At 39.7% G+C, this 5,789-nt stretch overlaps 1 pseudogene; it reads left to right on the top strand.

The window, feature by feature from the left end:
- LOC105516965 overlaps positions 1-3,550 on the top strand; it is an 11,022-nt pseudogene extending 7,472 nt beyond the window's left edge.
- The last annotated feature ends 2,239 nt before the right edge of the window (positions 3,551-5,789 follow it).

The raw sequence follows: 5,789 nt of genomic DNA, 5'->3' as shown, positions 1-5,789 counted from the left end.
AAAAAAAAAAAAAAAATGTTGCTGTTGCTGTCATCGCTTATATCCTATGCTATGAAAATAACTGTTTATACCAGGCACAGTGGCCCATGCCTGTAATCCTGACACTTTGGGAGGCCAAGGCAGGCAGATATCCTGAGATCAGGAGTTCGAGACCACCCTGGCCAACATGGCGAAACCCTGTCTCTACTAAAAATACAAAGAAAGTGGCCAGGTGTAGTGGCGCATGCATGTAATCCAGCTACTCGGGAGGCTGAGGCAGGAGAATTGCTTGAACTCGGAGTCAGAGATTGCAGTGAGACAAGTTCATGCCACTGCACTCCAGCCTGGGTGACAGAGTGAGACTGCAAGAAAGAAAAGAAAAAGAAAAAGTAAAGAGAGGAGAGAAAGAAAGAGAAAGGAAGAAAGAGATGAGAGAAAGAAAAAAGAAAAAAAGAAAGAAAGAAAAAGAAGAAAGAAAGAAAGAAAAAAAGAAAAGAAAAAGAAAGAGAAAAAGAAAGAAGGAAGGAAGGAAAGACTGTTTCTGTGTCATGTGTCTTATGCATGTTTCTTCTATTCATTGGAAGCATTTTGGGTCAAGAATCATGTTTTATTTATCTTGGGATTTCTGGGATCTATAAGAGTATCTGTTAGAAGATTGGGACCCAGTAAATGTTTGCTGAACTCTTATATGCTAAAGAAGAAATAGTTAGAAAGCTATTATAAAAACCCAGATGTGAAATACAAGGAGAAAACAACAAAATTCTAGGTGCCTTGATTTTTCAATTTCATGTAAACAGTGAGAAACACTGTTAATTGTAAAGGGTCTGAGGTTTACTCTGCTTGCAATCTAATTAGTTACATTATCATTGTTTCATAGATGTTGGCAAAAGACACAAGACTCCTAGGTTAAAAAAGGGAGAAGTTGTATACTGAGTGGATTTTCTTCATAGCTGCGGAAGCTGGAGCTTAGGAAACGCCAATCTTTTATAATGGACGTTTTATTAGTCTGTTTTCATGCTGTTGATAAAGACACACCTGAGACTGGGCAATATGCAAAAGAAAGAGTTTTAATGAACTCACAGTTCCACATGGCTGGGTAGGCCTCACAATCACGGCTGAAGGTGAAAGGCACGTCTCACATGGCGGCAGACAAGAGAAGAGAACTTGCGCAGGGAAACTCCCCTTTATGAAACCACCAGATCTCGAGAGACTTATTCACTATCACGAGAATAGCCTAAGATCCACCCCCATGATCCAATTACTTCCCACCAGGTATCTCTCACAACACATGGGAATTGTGGGAACTACAAGTTGAGATTTGGGTGGGGTCACAGCCAAACCATATCAGGCCTCAAGTAAGTTTGCTCAAACTTTGCCCTAAAAGTAGTCATTATTTTAATTTTCCTAGACACCAAGAAAACCTGTCCTCTAATGCAGAGGGAAAAGCTACCTTAACTTCCAAAGCTGTTCACAATGGCAATATCATTGAAAAGATCATTTGAAAGAAAAGCTGCCACAGCCTCTGTTTACACAACATGTGAATATATTAAATATTCCTGAGGAATCATCTCCCAAATACAAGTATCCTAAAATATACCAGAAGGTCCTAGAGCATTTGATTTGACTAAGCGGGTGAGAGTCTACTTAAAATGAACTGTTCTTATTTTTTCGCTTTAACTGGACTTTCACTCATTTATTAAGCTGAAAAATGATCCTCCCAGAGATCCAAAATTAATTTGAAGCTTTGAAAAATGAATTACTTTTATGCTAGAGAACAACTATTTTTACTTCCCTCGAACCCAAGTTATTCAATAACTATATTATCTGTGTATATATTTACATCCTTAAGAATAGGGATCTTTGACTCTCCCACCATGCATACAAAAGGTTTTCCCTGAAGAGTTATCTGAAATGGACATGTCTTGTGAAATCAGTGTGTGCCGAAAAATTGAGACCCGTGAAAACTTGTATCTGGATTTTGATGGTGATGTTGCAAAACTTGGAACTTTTGGAGTAACCACCACCAGCACCAAAGCCACCAAGTCCAGCAAGTACTTCCACAGCACTAACATGACAGACGCTCCCACAGCCCCCAAAGCAGGAACTACACCTGTGGCACCAAGTGCACCAGACGTTTCTGCTAATTCTAGAATTATCTCAGATTCTCACAGAACAACTGCAAAAGGAGAAACAACTGGTCACTGGTATGGATGGTGGCCCTGAAGAGTGCAAAAATAAAGATGATCAGGGATTCCAATCATGTGGTGAACAGGTATCAAATTCGGACAAGCCTTTGATGCAAGGTAGTGATGACGCCTTACAGTTAGAAAATTCTCAGGAAACTGAAACTTCTAATAAAAATGATACGACTATAGATATGGTACATGCTGATGCTGAAGACCTGATGTTCTGGAAAACCTGGACGACTCAAAGGAAAAGACTGTGACATCACAAGCAGCTAAAACTGAAGATACAGTTATCTGCAGCAGTCATACAGATGAGGAGTGCTTAATTATTGATACAGAGCATAAAAATTATAGTGATGGAAAGATAGCTGTTGAAGGTTCTAACTTAAGTTCTTGACCAGCTAGTCCAAATTCTTCCTCAGGACAGGCTTCTGTAGGAAGTCAGACTAATACTGCTTATAGTCCAGAAGAGTCATGTGTTTTTATTTTTTTTTTATTTTTATTTTTTTGAGGAGGAATTTTGCTCTTGTTGCCCAGGCTGGAGTGTGGTGGTGCAATCTCAGGGCACTGCAACCTCTGCCTCCCAGGTTCAAGCAATTCTCCTGCTTCAGCCTCCCAAGTAGCTGGGATTACAGGCATGTGCCACTGCACCTGGCCAATTTTTTTTTTTTTTTTTTTTTGGATTTTTAGTGACAGGGTTTCTCCATGTTGGTCAGGCTGGTCTCAAACTCCTGACCTCAGGTGATCCTCTGGCCTTGGCCTCCCAAAGTGCTGGGATTACAGGTGTGAACCACCGTGTCTGGTGAGTCTTACATTGTTTTAAAAAAACCTATCAAATGAGTATACAAAAAATTTGATCCAGTTGGAGAGATGTTTACAATGCAGGATGAGCTCTTTAAGCCAATTTCCAGAAAAGCAGCCAAATTGCCCTTAATGATTTTAGAAAATTCTAAACAGCCTTCTGTTTCTGAGCAGTTTTTTGTTCCTTCAGATGCCTCCGGTTGGCCAAAACTGAATGGCCTTCTGCATTTCAGAAGCCAAAAGGACGACTGCCACGTGAACTTCAGGACTACGTTGAAGACACATCGGAATACCTAGCTCCTCGGGAAGGAAATTTTATTCGTAAGTTATTTGGCCTGCAAGACCTGTTGTTACTTATGCACCCAGTGTCCAGAGGATGGAGACAAGACCACGTTCTAAAAACAGAAGAAACTCGGAAGACAATTTCCAGTTTACGTACTACCAGAAGTAGAGAATCAAGCTGGTCATGGAGTTGAAGCTCTGACTGAAGGTGATGTCGTCGCTCATGGACTGAAAGTTGACTGCATTCCAATAGCTATTTTATGTTGTCCCAGCCTGTCATGACCATATCATATCCATCATGAAACAATACCTTGCACGTTTGCACCTAAATCACCGGACACCACAACACAACACAACACAGGGTTGGTGGACCGAGCATGCCTACGGGCAGCCACAGGAATCCAGTTTCCATAGAAACCAAAAGCAGTTGCTTGTCTGCTCAGCAAGTTGAAACTGAAGGAGTGGCTCCGAATAAAAGAAAAATAACTTGAGGACTGCACCACGGAAAATTAAATTAAAAAAAAACAACAACAGTTATAGCAATGTTTAATTGAGAAAATTTGAGGGAAAATATGACTAAAAGCCTAGCAGGCAAGAGGAACATTTTTCCTGTAGTATCCTCAAGAGTTCTTAAGAGTGTTTGAAAAAACATGTTGGCTCTGTGAAGGAATGCTTCAACTGAAATGGAATGTTGGCCGGGCGCGGTGGCTCAAGCCTGTAATCCCAGCACTTTGGGAGGCCGAGGCAGGTGGATCATGAGGTCAGGAGATCAAGACCATCCTGGCTAACATGGTGAAACGTCTCTACTAAAAATACAAAAAACTAGCCGGGCGTGGTGGTGGGCGCCTGTAGTCCCAGCTACTCGGGAGGCTGAGGCAGGAGAACGGCATGAACCTGGGAGGCAGAGCTGGCAGTGAGCCGAGATTGCGCCACTGCACTCCAGCCTGGGCGACAGAGCGAGACTCAGTTTCAAAAAAAAAAAAAGGGAATATTATGCTGTTCACTCTTAAAGTTTGAGGAGCATCTTGATATGTTTTAACATTATCATGGCAGGAAAATCTATAAAGAAGAAAAATATTTTTACCTTAAACCTTTTTAAAACTTATAAATAGAAAAATAATTTGATTTTTTTATCAAGAATGACACTTATCAATATATATTATGTTATATTGCCAATCTGTTGAGACTGACTCAAAAGATTAAATATTGCCACTGTTGAAGATAATTAATGAGCATCACAAACCTTGTTTCTGACCCATTTTGATAGTTTTTATATACTCACCTTTATATTCACCTTTAAAATGATGAATGTTGCAGATTAATAAAGTTAGTATCTTTAAAACTTGGTGAAATACCATTACAGAAGCCAAAACTAAAGACTCCCTGCCTCTGAAAAAAAGGGGATGTTTTTCTTCCTTTCCTTTATTTTTGGTTTACGTATTTAATTATAACCTGTAACACTATATTATTTATTCAAAATTGCTTCTAGACATATCATTGATCAATATTGTCCTATCCAGATGTCATCAAGAAGGTTGATTGGAGGTGCCTAGTGCTCTTCTGCTCCACAAAGGACCAAAACAATTAGAAAAGAACACATCAAATAGAGTATATAGGAGAAAACACTGGAATTCAGCAAGAAAGCGATAAAGACCTTCCGATGCACAGAGACTGGAGATGGCAGCATAAAGAGGGAAGTGAAAGGCCTGGCTGGAATTGGCTCATCCCAAGAGACACTCCTCACCACAGAGAAAGAGGTAAGTTGAGCCCCAGGAATAAGTTTATAGAAATAAATGCCTGCATTTAAAAAGTAGAAAGATTTCAAATAAACAATCTAACAAGGCACATCAATGAACTAGTAAAGGAAGAACAAACTAAACCCAAAATTTAAAACTAGAAAATAAGTAAATAAGATCAGAGCAGAACTAAACATAGTAGAGACTTAAAAAAATTATAAAATATCGACAAAATGAAAAGTTGGCTTTTTGAAAAGATAAACAACAATTGATAAATTGTTAGCTAAACTGAGAGAAGACCCAAGTAAATAAAACCAGAAACAAAAAAGAAGACTAACAACTGAGACCACAGAAATACAATCATTAGAGACTATTATGAACAACAATATGCCGGGCGCGGTGGCTCACGCCTGTAATCCCAGCTCTCAGGGAGGCAGAGGCGGGAGGATAGCTTGAGCCCAGGAGTTCGAGACCTGCCTGGGTAATACAGCGAGACCCCGTTCTCCACAAAAAGGAAAAAAAAAAAAAGACAAAAAACAATCCACCAGCAAATGAGAAAAACTAGAAGAAATGAATAAATCCCTGCACACATAGAACCTACCAACATGAAACCATGAAGAAAAAGAAAAACCTCAACAAACCAATAAAATAGGGAAATATGACTGAAGCCATCATCACAAGTCTCCCATCAAAGAAAAGCCCGGGACCTGGTGGCTGCACTGCCGAATTCTACCAAAGATTTAAAGAAGAACTAATATCAATTTGACACAAGCTCTTCAAAAAAATGGAAGGGAAGGCAACTTTT

Source organism: Colobus angolensis, unplaced genomic scaffold (assembly GCF_000951035.1).
Source record: "Colobus angolensis palliatus isolate OR3802 unplaced genomic scaffold, Cang.pa_1.0 Scaffold296, whole genome shotgun sequence".
NCBI classification, from domain to species: Eukaryota; Metazoa; Chordata; class Mammalia; order Primates; family Cercopithecidae; genus Colobus; species Colobus angolensis.
This window is presented reverse-complemented; position numbering and strand designations above follow the sequence as displayed.